Below are 12,642 nucleotides of genomic sequence, written 5' to 3' on the forward strand. Positions count from 1 at the left end.
TCCACCATGCTGTTCCTTGCACCCCCCTTTTGTCTTCTCTTCACCCCACACACCACATCACATGCTGCACATATTTCCTCTGTGAATATCTTACACACACCTTCCACATCCCCCATCTGATCCAATTCATATTTACCCAATCGTTCCTCCCCTTCTCTCTTATTTTCTGCCTTTTTCTCATCCTCTTGTAACCTTTCCACTCTCCTTACATCTACTCCTTCCACCTGTCCTTCCCTTCTTCTATTTCTCCATTTTACTTGGACCTTGATTCTGACTACCACCAAGTGGTGGTCAGAAAGTACACTCCCCCAACCTCTGTATGCTCTTGCATCCATTACACATCTTTGCATCCTTTCATCCATGCACACATAATCAATCACTGCCTTCTGTTCATTCAGTTCACCACCCACCCTTCTCATCACTCGCCATGTATACCTGTGGATCATTTTGTGCCTGAAGAGGGTACTGGCTATCACCAACCCCCTCCCAGCACAAATGTCCACTAAAGCACTGCCATTCTCATCTATCTCAGCAGGCACACCCCACTCACCAACTACTCCATCCACCTTCACATTCCCTACTTTACCATTTATGTCACCAATCAAAAACACTCTTTCATTCCTTTCAAACTTTTCCATGCACACTTCCACATTTGTCCAGAACTCTTCTCTCACTCTGCTTGCACGATCTTGCATTGGCGCATACACGCACACAATTGCTCACATTTGTGGTCCAACTTTCAGTCTTACCCACACAATCCTTGAACCAACTGATCCACACTCTCTTATATTCTCTTTCCATCTGTTACTTACAACAATACACACTCCTTCTTTTGCCCTCTCATTCTCACCTACTCCTGCACATATGCCCCATCCATACTCCCATTCTCTCACACTCTCACCTCTCCATTTAGTTTCAGTTAATTCACATACATCCACTTTCACACTCTGAAGCAACTGGACAATCTCTCTCTTTTTTACCTCATCATTTGCACTCCTTACATTCCAGGTCACCATCCGTATCAAGTCCTTTGTACGGTCCTTAGTCATCATCTTTTGGTCAGTCCTGGTCCGAAGCTTCTTGTTCATATTTTTAGTTAGTTGTTTTCTGGGGAGGGGCACTACCCCTCCGCCAACCCACTTGCTGTCACATAGGGAACACGTGTCGGTTGGTTATAAGGTTACCACCCAGCATTGTAAAGGATTTCCTGATTTACAGGAAATCATTTGGCTTGTCACTCAATGTAGAGCTACCCTAAACACAGGGTACCACTACACTAAGTGGGTGGATAATGGGCACCCCCATCTACCACTCGTTACATGGAAGTTTCATCATGCCACGCTGATGGAACTAAACTACCACCATTGTTAATTTTCAAGCGGAAAACCCTGCCGAGAGGAAAACTGCCCAATGGAATCCATGTAACTGCACAACAGAAGTGATGGATGGACGAAGATGCAGTTAAGGTGTGGTTCGCAAAAGTGTGGTCCAAGTGTCCTGGTGGCCTCCTGTGAAAAAACGCCCTGCTAGTGTGGGACCAGTTCAGTGCACACAGGACAGAAAACTCCAAATGAGTATCAAAGATGTTAAATACAGAACTGGCAGTAATTCCTGATGGCCTTACTGCACAGCTACAATCTCTAGATGTTAGCATCAACAAGTCATTTAAAAATAACATGTGGGAGGCATGGAATAAATGGACAGCACAGGGGAACCATGAGGTGATGCCAACTGGAAGGATGAAATGTCCATCAATATCTCAAGTGTGTAAATGGGTGCTGAAGTCGTGGCATGACATTAAAATTGAAGTTTTTATCAAACCTTCCAAAACATGTGGCATAAGCAGTGCAATGGATGGTACTGAGGATCATTTACTGTATGAGAGTAACAGTGAAACAGACAGTGATGATGATGATGGTGATGACACTTCCAGCGATGTTTCAGGACTTGGGGATGTATCTAGTAGTGATGAATTCTCGGGATTTGAAAAGGAGTGAAATTATTTTCACCATGTCAGTAATATGCAGTAATTATCAGTTTAGGTGATCAACAATGACAGATGCAACCATGGTAATTGTAGGATCAATAGTGTTGTACACTTCTCGTCTTGCACTGACCTTAATATCTTTTGGATGAATATATTGCTTGAGATGCTTATTGCCCTTAAGCAATGATATTTATTTGTGCTAGTACTCATACTGTTCAACCAAATGTATTTTGATATTTTTGGCAAATAATAAAGCCACTGGGTAATCCAAAACTGACTGATGTAAATGTTTCTGAGACGAGCGAATGTTGCGTGTGGTGTGTACATGTCAATCCCCTTAGCATATGACTTTGCTGATTATCACAAAAATATCACTAAATAACTTGTGTTTTATCACAATAATTCACAAAAAAAATAACACTTTCAGCCACTCTCATATGATTTCAATGTGATTTGAGTGTATATTATTTTTGTATTACACTAACCCCTTTAAGACCCGGACACCCCAAGTCCCGGACATTTTTTGGGCTTGGGTCCATTAATCCAAGTCACGGATTATTCTCAAAGATATCCGGACATCTGGGACACCAAAAACAGCCCCCCCCCCCCCAAAAGGCCAATATGAGTTCATTTCTACTCTAATTTTGCTGCACAGTGATGAACAGATGTGTTTTGGCATGTAGTTCCAGCAACATCCGCTACAGTGCCCCTGCATCCTCCCCATTTCCCGCCTACCTACCGTCGTGATCGCACACTCGTCACCATGGCTGCCCATGAGCTCGCTTTTGTGAATAAACAGTGAATAAACTGCAATACCTCACCACTAGACCACGTGGGAATTTACAGTGTTGTGCAGCGTTAACCCGAGGCGTCTCGTCGACGTATGGGTACGTTGCAACATTATGTAACTGCCAGTTCCGACGACGTACTGGCACGTTCGCAATTGCAAAGTTCATAATTTGTACAATTTTCAATTTTCGCACGTGATTTTTCGTACGTGCACATGGGACACCTTCCTCTATTCCTCTACAAGATGCCAGGCAGGGACAATGCCTTACACCGCATAACCTCCCCCCTCCCCGCATGCCATTGTCTCGGCAATTCACCTGTTACCAGTGACCTGGTCAATAAATACATTCAGGGCCAGAATGATTCCCTAATTGATGACAATGTGGAGGACAAAGTTTACATAGCATTAGAGGAAGAAACAGTCAGAAATGATGATCAGGTAATGTCGCCAAAAAAGGTCAGGTATGTTGATGAGTTAGTGAGTGAAACAATGCTTATAATGCCTATATTACTGTTTGAAAACCAATATACTCTTGTACTACATATAAATTTGTACCAAATAAATAAATAAATACCGTTTTTGAGTGGTGTGGAATAGTTACCCTCCCATAGAACTCGTTTTCTTAGGAGCCAGCCTGATAGAAAACCCAGTAAGGTAAGGAGGTACTGCTACCTGTATCAAGTATTTTAAACCTCAGGTGAGCAATTTCTCTATGAATTTTTGATGTTTCTCACCAAAAGCGAAGGTTTTAGCCAAAAAAAATTTTTTTGAAAATAGATCGGGATTGGGGGGTATCAGAGGTGCGAAATCAGTTGGGACATGACAGGTTAAGAAATTAGAATTCACAGTGCAAAGGATTAAGTGAAGAGAGTAACACTGGTGTGTTGCAACTGGCGTAGCACATGTAAGAACAGAATATGCAAAGTTAAACAATAATAATTCACAGTGCAAAGGATTAAGTGCAGTGCAACACTGGATTACTGTACATGCTTAAAGTGCACCTTCATCACTGTCAGAGCCATAAAGGCGGGTTAATCTTTGCAACAGCCACGGTCGTGTCATAAGTACCCTGTAGACTGCCAAACATTTTCCTTACTCACTTCTGATCTCTCATTCTCTGGTTCGTTTTCATTTATTTCATGGTTTCTGTCCCTAATTTGTGTGAATAGCGTCTTAAATAGGTACTGTGCATGTCCAGTAGGGAGTTATTTAGGTGGTTTTCAAAGTTAAGTTGGGTTGGGTTTTATAAGAACAGTAACCGTCCAGGGGCATTTTCCCCAAGTCCTGGACAAGACCAAATCCTGGACGTTGCTTGGGCTCTATTACGTCGGATCTTGGAGGGATTACTGTATTTACGAGAGAGAGAGAGAGAGCAAACCAGTTTAGACCAGCCCATCAACAGTATGTGTATACGTGTGCGTGTATGTACATATACCTGTACTATTATTCAGTACTAGGGTAATTATCAGTGTTTAAAAGTTTAACCCCTAAAGCTTCAGTCATTCATCCACCACATGAATTTTTCCCTACAAGTTATGTGTACCTATCTATCTATTGCCAGACGCCTCAATCCCGTTTGGGGTGGCCACAAACAAATTGCCTCCACGTCCGAGGCTTCTTGTTTGTTTTTTTTAGTTAGTTGTTTTCTGGGGAGGGGCACTAACCCTCCGCCAACCCTTTTAGTCGCCTTTTACAACAAGCAGGGATACTGGGGGAGTATTCGTGAAAAAAAAACCCTACCCCCAGGGGTATCAATTAGTGCAATATCAAATAGCGCACAATCGAGCATGCACCATATTGGTGAGTTAATTGGGACCAAGGTATACATACATACATACATACATATGTATATATATATATATATATATATATATATATTAGGTTCGCCCAGTGCGCGAATGACCAAAAATCATAACGAAAAACCTTGAATGTGCGAGTTTACCCCACAAAACACGAGGTAGAGGCAAGAAGTGGCTAAAAACGCCATTTTCCATCAGTACGCGACCCCCCCCCCCACACAACGCGCCAATAGTGACCTAGAGGCTCATGGGGAAGGTGCTCAAGAGGAATCTACAATAAGACCGCCAATAACTGCTTCAATAATAACGTTTTCGGCAATAACAGTAAGTTATAATAGATACCCAGTTTCTATAATAATGATGTTTATTTCGTGAATACCACGTTGTTATACTGCCAATACGTCCATAACAAGATGAGGAATGAAACAAACAAGCAGGAAGAGATGAAGGAAATTGTCGAAAATGTGAGCAGTAGCGAGGAGGAGAGGGAAGATCCTCCCCTCACCACCTCCCCTGACTCGGCCACCGCCGTTCTACACTGCCCCACCTGACTCACCAGCTGCCTCCCTCTCCACCTTCACAGCCCCACCTGACTCACCTGCTTCACCTGGCATACCTGCAACCCCCACCATAATGACTGTTGCTGCATTCTGGAAGAAATATAACATTCAACAGGCCGTAAATTTCTTCGTCAAAGCCTGGAATAATACAACATTGGCAACTGTTAACCCCTTAACCACGGGGCGTCACTTTCGTGACGCTTGGGAGCAAGGGATCATACCGCGGGGCGTCGCTTTTGTAATTCTGTGTTATTTTGAATTCACCCGGGCTTCCAAGTGGGGGCTTGTATCGTCTATCAGTACTGCCAATGTCCAACACAAGTCAGCACTCCTAATCTCATCTGTACTCCCATCCATTGTTGACAATTTAGCCATTTCTCCCCGTTCTTGACTCCCCTCCCTACCCCCCCCTCCATTACCCTATCCTCTCGCCTGCCCAGCCGTGCTACGCTAAGTAAATCTTCCCTGGAATTTTTCACTGATTTCATCCATTGAAATAAGCCCTATGCCCTATTCTTATACCAAATAATATATACAAGAAAGAAATAAGGTAAGTGAGAGTGCCATACACCTGCAATTGGCTAATTATCACCTGACAACACCTCACGTGCACTCGTTCGCTAATTTTCGCTGTTTATTTCCCCTTGAAATATGCCGTATAATCTATTTTCGTAATAAATATACATATAAGGAGGGAAGGGAGAAGCCCAAGTGATATTTACATTCACCTGGAACTACCTAATTTATAATGTATTGTCTAGATTTCCTGCCAATCATTTCAGTGCTATACATAGCCGTTTCAAGAGCTAACGTTGGTAGTACTGAATATCCCCTAAGTAGGCCACCCGGCCCTCCCTTATCAGTTTACTCTCATCTTCCGAAGTGGAGGTACGTCTGTTTCCTCTTGCTGACTTCAGGGACTTTTTCACCCCCATGCAAAGGGCCCTGTGACCTTTACCCCCAACTAAACCTCATGTGGAAAGAGGTAAAGGGCTGACAATTGATAAAAGAGTGACTACGATCTTTCTATTGAGTAAAACAGTGCAAGTGGAATTGTAAATAATGTGTAAATAATGTGTAAACAGCAAGTGAAAGTACTGAATGTAAATATACGTGAACAATGGAAAACAGTTTTATAAGTTACTTCAAGAGACAGTGCATAATACAGTGTAAATAAAATAGAAATGTAAATAACGTAAATAAAATAGAGAACGTAAATAGAAATGTAAATGAGTAGTATTATAAGAATACGAGTATATACCCTAAGAGTAATGAAAGTGAAAGTTTCACTCTAGCATGTCTGAATACTATGAGTTATGAGAGTGAAGGTGAAAGTGACATTCACTCTCAATGCTAGTATACAGGATGAGAAAGTGAATGCTACGTATTTTACTGAAAGAAATTGAATCCCTACAGTGACAATAAACTAATACTACTGAAGGAAACTATTGGATAAAGACTGTAGATATATATAAGTGTTATATAGTAATAGAAATATAAAGTGTGAGGGGTTTTATGAATAATAAATGACAGAGTACCAAGAGCGAACTAGCGCAAGTGCGACGGTCAGACGCGCTCATAATTTTCATTGCTTTCACAGTGTTTTTTTTTTTTGGAGTATGGATCCCAAACTACTTGAAAATCATAGAGTAGTGTTTATAGTGTTAATATCTGGCTGTGGTAATCATATTACGGGTTTTCGGGAAGTGCAAAGTGGAGATTCGTTACCCAACTTCAGAGGTCTCCACAAGTCCTACGGTAAGTGACGAAGGCTCAACAAACATTCCAGGAGAAAGCTGAAGGTATGTGCCATACGCATATGTAATTTTAATATTCTAGGACTAATAACTGATTTTTGGCAAATATTTTTTGAGAGTATGTCGGAGCCTGAATAACCCCGCGGCACACGCAAAACATCGGTAAACATGCCCGCGGTGTAGGGGATACTTATTGACAGAGTTAGGGAAATTACAGAGGAATTAGTTGGAGAAGAACAGGGAGGCTTTAGGAAGGGAAGAGGTTGTGTAGATCAGATATTCATTCTTAGATCTTTAGTGGAAAAGTTTCTAGAGAAGGGAAAGAAGTTGTATGCGGCTTTCATGGATTTGAAGAAAACATATGACAGGGTGGATAGACAAGGATTGTGGAAAGTAATAAGAATATAAGGAGTAGATAGGAAGTTGTTGAATGCTGTGAAGAGTATGTATGATGGTGCGAAGGCTGCAGTGCATGTGGATGGTGAACCAAGTGAATTTTTCTCTTTGAAGGTTGGGTTGAAACAGGGATGTGTCATGTCTCCATGGTTGTTCAATCTGTACATGGATGCGGTAATAAAAGAGGTACGAGGTAGGGTAGTGGATGTTGGAGTGACCCTGGTGAGAGAGGGTAGTGTTTGGAAACTTCCTGTACCGTTGTTTGCAGATGATACTGTGTTGTTGAATGAAGATGAAGGAGAGCTGCAAGGCTTGGTGGATGAGTTTGGGAGTGTGTGTAAGAAACGGAATCTAAAGGTGAATGCAGGGAAGAGTAAAGTGATGGTCTTTGAGAGAGGTGAAGTCAGTGAATATACATGTACAGTGAGGTTGGATGGTGAGGAATTGGAAAATGTGAGTACGTTTAAGTACTTGGGCAGTGTGATGAGTAAGGATGGAGGTTTGGAGGGTGAAGTGCTTGAAAGGGTACAGCAGGGAAGAAAGGTTGCTGGTTCCTTGAAAGCAGTGATAAGAAACAGGGAAGTGAGCATAAAAGTGAAAAAGTTACTACATAACAGTATTGTGATACCAACTCTAACGTATGAAAGTGAAGCTTGGACATTGTTGGAAGGACACAAGTCAAGAGTGAGAGCAGTGGAAATGAGTTATTTAAGAGGAGCCTGTAGAGTCACATGGAGAGACAGGCTGACAAATGAGAATATAAGGGAGCATTGTGGTGTGGATGTGGATGTGATAGGAAGCGCTAGGAGGAATACACCGAGGTGGTTTGGCCATGTGGAAAGGATGGAGGGTGAAAGACTGACGAAGAGAGTGTATGTGAGTGAGGTGGAGGGGGGGGAGGGAGGGGGAGGGCAAGGATGAGATGGAGGGATGGGGTGGAGAGGTATATGAGAGAGGGGGGTGTGAGTTGGGAGCAGGGCAGTGAAATGGCGAGGGACAGGGCGACGTGGAGGCGATTTGTTTGTGGCCACACCGAACGGGATTGAGGCGTCTGGGAATAGATAGATAGATAGATATACAGTCGACCCTCTGTCCTCGCGGTTCCTCTGTTTGCGGTTTCAATTGTTCGCGGTTTGTCACCAGCAAAACCAAATCACCTTTTTCGAAGTCCAGAGAAAAATGGAAACACATTCAAATCACGTGCCACACGCTGAATACTGCCCGCAGCGCCACCTGTGCCATCCCTGCATTGTTTTGAATCTCTCGCGGCAGGCTCTCTCATTCTCAGGTTCCAAGATAATTTGCTGTCAAGTCAATTCGCCGTCAGGCAATTCGCCGTCAGGCAATTCGTCGTCAAAACATGGACGATTCCCTGTCAGGACAATTCGCATCCTGGACGATTCCCCGTCATTCTATAAATACACTTATTTTTGAATAATTAATACTTTAATAACTAATTTTCAGGGGGATCTATCAAAGTCTATGTTCATTCAATAGCGTAGGCTTTGGATATCATTAATAAATTGCACTTTTAGCCAATAATTAACGTGTTTCTACTTTGCTGTAGTCGACTCTGAATTATATTCTAGCATCACCCGTAGCTGTCTTCATTAATTTTCATGGGTACTACAACATCCTGGGTATATTTTAAAACGACTCTGAAGAGGTACAAATATATATTCATCTCAAATGACAATATCCAACATGTTAGTCTGATCGGCCATAATGGACGCAAACGTGGGGAAAGATGTGGCTGAGCCTCAACAGTTGTCACTACATTTATTATAAAAACAGTAAACCACCACCACTTTTAAAACTCGTATATTTAAAAGACTATTATAGTATGTAAATAAATGACGGGGAATCGTCCTGATGGCGAAAAGTCCTGACGGTGAATTGTCTTGTTATTGTTGTGACTGCGAACTGACTTGACGGCAAATTGTCCCGAAACCCATTCTCACTGTGATCACGCTAGTGTGTGCTTGTACTCGCTGATCTCTCCGTGACACTATCATTTTATCTATCATGGGTCATAAGAGAGCAACCAAGACATCTTCTGAAGGCACCCCAAAGCGCCAGAAGAAGGTAGTGACCCTGCTAGAGAAGGCAGAATTGCTGGACAAGTTACGGGAGGGAAAATCCTGGTAAAGGTGGTGGAGGGTGAAAGTGTAGCTGTGACGAGCTGTGTGAGCGGCCATCCACCTACGCAATTAAACTATTTTTTTCATACTTTAATTATAAATAAAGTGTTTATTGACATGTACACAGGGGTTTTCTTTTATTAAAGAAGGAAATGGGGGGCTAGGGGTGTTTTTAGGGGGGCACCAATTTTACACGGATTTTCGATCTTCGCGGGGGTCTCAGGCCCCTAACCCCGCGAAGACAGAGGGTCGACTGTATTGGTTTCCCATGAGAATGGGGTTGCGGCAGGGATGTGTGATGTTGCCGTGGTTAATAATTAAATGGATGTTGCAAGGAAGGTGAATGCAAGTGTTAGGTGGATATTTGAGTCTGGTGAATGCTGATGGTCAAGAGTGGAATCTGAATCAGCTACTGTTTGCAGATGATACTGCACTGGTGGCTGATTCCGAGGAGAGATTGTGACAGTTGGTAAAGGAGTTAAGAAGAGTGTGTGAAAGGAGGCAATGGAGAATAAATGAGAATAAGGCATCTTTCCTATCACAACCTTCTTTCCGATCGTCAGTATGGGTTCCGTCAGGGACGCTCCACTGGCGATCTTCTCACCTACCTTTCAGACTCCTGGTCATCCTCCTTTCGGGACTTTGGCGAAAGCTTTGCCATTGCACTTGACATCTCAAAGGCTTTCGATCGAGTCTGGCATAAATCTTTAATTTCCAAACTGCCCTCCTACGGTTTCTATCCTTCTATCTGTGCCTTCATCGCTAGCTTCCTTTCTGGTCGTTCTATAGCCGCTGTTGTAGACGGCCATCGTTCTTCTCCTAGATCTATCAACAGTGGTGTTCCTCAGGGCTCTGTCCTATCACCAACTCTCTTCCTTTTATTCATCAATGATCTTCTAAGCTGTACATCTAACCCTATCCACTCATACGCTGATGACTCCACCCTTCACCTTTCCATTCGGTTCCCGCAACGCCCATCTCAACAGTTACTTCAAGAAACAAGGGATGAGGCTATGGCACACCTAATGTCTGACTTGGCTCGTATCACTGACTGGGGTAAAAATAATATGGTTGTCTTTAATGCATCTAAGACTCAGTTCTTACACCTATCAACCCGACAAAATCTTCCACAGGTATACCCATTAATGTTTAATAATATTCAGCTTAATCCTGCATCATCCTTGAACATGCTTGGGGTTTCATTTACTCGGGACCTATCTTGGAAAGACCATATTACATCTCTTGTAAAATCTGCTTCCAAGAGATTGGGTGTGCTAAGCCGACTCCGCTCTTTCTTTACCCCTGCACAATTGTTGACTCTATACAGAGGTTTTATCCGCCCCTGTGTGGAGTACAACTCTCATGTGTGGGGAGGCTCCCCACATGCAGCTCTTCTCAATAGGGTGGAGTCAAAGGCTTTTCATCTCATTAACTCTCCTCCTCTTACTGACTCCCTTCAACCTCTGTCTTTTCGCCGCACTGTTGCATCTTTATCTCTTTTCTATCGCTACTTTAATGGTCACTGCTCCGCTGAACTGTCTGCTTGCATTCCTCCACCTCTACGACGGGCGCGTAGCACCCGTCTGGCAGCAAACTCTCATCCCTTTTCTGTCCAACTCTCTAATGCAAGAGTTAACCATTACTCCCAGTCTTTCATTTATGCAACAGGTCAGCTCTGGAACTGTCTCCCTCTGTCCGTATTTCCTGCTGCCTATGATCTCCAGTCTTTCAAACGCAGTGTGTCCAGGCATCTCAAAATGATCGGATCTTGAATTTGGCTCTCTCTTGTATTTTCTTTTTCTCTTGGAGGGAACTGTTACTGCGGGCCATGGCCTTTGGTTCCTTCTTCCTTGCATTAAAAAAAAAAAAAAAAAAAAAAAAAAAAAAAGATGGTAGAAGGATGAATACAGTTTTGAATGGTGAGTTGCTTCAGGAGGCAGTGTTTTATGTATTCAGGGTCACAATCTGCCGTGGATGGAAGAATAGATGAAGAAGTGAAGTTTAGAATGAATGATGTAGGAAAGGTGCTGGGAGGAATGAATAATGTGTTTAGTTATCGTTTGCTTAGAATGGATGTAAAGAGAAGGCTACATGACAGTGCTGTGGTACCGACTGTGTTATATGGGGCTGAAACATGGAATATGGGTGTAGCAGAGAGGAAAAGTTTGAATGTAATGGAGATGAGGTGCCTGAGGAGTAGGTGTGGAGTGACGCAAATGGATCGAATGAGAAATGATGAAGTGCAAGGGAGAACTGTCGTTGTGCGGAAGATGGATGATCGAGTTGAGCATAGGGTGTTGCAATGGTTTGGGCATATGGAGAGAATGGATAATGAGCGACTGGTGAAAAAGATAACTAGATCTGATGCGAGAGGTGTAAGGCTGAGAGGGAGACCACGAATAGGATGAATGGACAGTGTGAAGAAAGCGCTGCATGTGAGAGGGATGTGCGTTGAGCAAGGAAGAGTGGCTGTGCGTGACAGAAATAAATGGAGAGAAATCGTGAATGAATAATGCAGCCCTGAGGGGATATTCTCCCGCACTTGGTCTGATCAGCTGATCAGGTCAGGTGCGGGTAAAGAGATGGTTCCATTATGATGTCACAGGGATAAACAAGCTATGCTATTGGGCCCTGCTGTGGATGTCACTGACTGCACTGCGCAGTTGATTCTTGTGCAGTGTGGTGCAGTGAGGATCCGTCCCTTCTCCCCTCGGGGCTTAGATGCGTATGAATGTGTTTGTGTGGATGAGTAAATTAAGAGTGTGTCGTCCTGTCTCGGCTACCTCCCTTTCTTCGGGGGAAGCAGCCTAGGTATATAGATAGAAAGATTTTTAACAATTTACTGCCTGACAAATCTTCACTGCTTCCTGAGTCTCATTCCACCCAGTTCACCTCTTTACAATCAAAATCACCCATCAGAATTGCATTGTTGCTTTTCTCAATCACTTTCTGTAGATATCTAACCACGTCTGACAACATCTCCTGGTATTCATCGTCATTCCATGATTTTGTCTTAGGGGGAACATATACTACTGTGATGTCTCTCTTGCCATTCTCTCCAGTTTCAAATTTCATATTTATCACTTCAACCCTACCCTCTCCAAGTTCAACATTATCTATATTTATGCTGTTCTTCACTGCTATCATCACTCCTCCTCCCATATTCTCTTATCTGTCTCTTCTCCACAGTTTGTATTTATCATCTTCCATAT

The 12,642-nt window shown here is 43.0% G+C and overlaps 1 protein-coding gene across 1 annotated transcript in view; it reads right to left on the reverse strand.

Annotated features, from left to right (window-relative positions):
- Ctl1 (choline transporter-like protein 1) overlaps positions 1-12,642 on the reverse strand; it is a 764,015-nt gene that overhangs the window by 728,488 nt on the left and 22,885 nt on the right. The gene's annotated exons all lie outside the window — the stretch shown is intronic.

The sequence above is a fragment of the Coenobita brevimanus genome, chromosome 66 (genome assembly GCF_032717465.1).
Source record: "Coenobita brevimanus isolate Jiangsu-jjx chromosome 66, ASM3271746v2, whole genome shotgun sequence".
NCBI lineage: Eukaryota > Metazoa > Arthropoda > Malacostraca > Decapoda > Coenobitidae > Coenobita > Coenobita brevimanus.